The following is a 786-nucleotide window of genomic DNA, read 5'->3' as shown; positions in this document are numbered from 1 at the left end:
ATGCGTGCCGAGAAGGAGAATGATCTTTGGGTTATTCTCTACTCTATCTTCTGTATGGGTGCCATGAACAAACTCGACTTCCCTGACACTATTTCGGGGAACTCAATATTGCCTGCAGACTACAATTTCACTTCGATTAAAAAGTGCCTCTCGGACCCTTCGTTCGTCTTCGCAGACAAGGAGTAAATCTCGAACATCTCATATATACTAGGCTGATAGTTGCAGCGCTAGAAAGTCTTAGACATTCCTAAATAGAGTGTCTGAGACTCACATCTTATACTTTGTTATTCACTTTTCTAAGTGAGAGGTTCGTGCACCTCCCCTCATCGTGAGCTCTGGTCAATGTTCAAGCAATCGGTCATTACCACTTTGTTGGAACAATGAGCTCTCTTCTAAATGATCGTGAGGCAGTTGCGTTCGGCGTGTATCCACTCCAAATACGACACAGAAGTCGCAATTCCAAATTATTGTCAAGCGATGCGTAGAGGCTTGCCATAGCTATTCTGGAATGACCATAAAAACAGACACGTAGAGTACACTTGTTTCACTGCTCGCCAATGAGTCCCATGGAAGGTTACCAGGGGTTTAGAGTTCCTCTCAAAGATAGGGTTAAGACGAGAACTCAGTGTTATTATGGTGACATCCCGGACTCACTGTGAGAGATGCCAAGGACCGTCTCTCACACCTGTCAAGAAATTGCTGTGATGGTCGTCCCCAACTTTGGTGATTACTGGGGAATCGCGTGGCTACTGTTGACAGAAATTAACTCCTAACAATTACGGTTTC

The sequence above is a fragment of the Perkinsus marinus genome, assembly GCF_000006405.1.
Source record: "Perkinsus marinus ATCC 50983 genomic scaffold scf_1104296959302, whole genome shotgun sequence".
NCBI classification, from domain to species: domain Eukaryota; phylum Perkinsozoa; order Perkinsida; family Perkinsidae; genus Perkinsus; species Perkinsus marinus.
The sequence above is the reverse complement of the archived record's forward strand: the minus strand, read 5'-3'. Positions refer to the sequence as shown.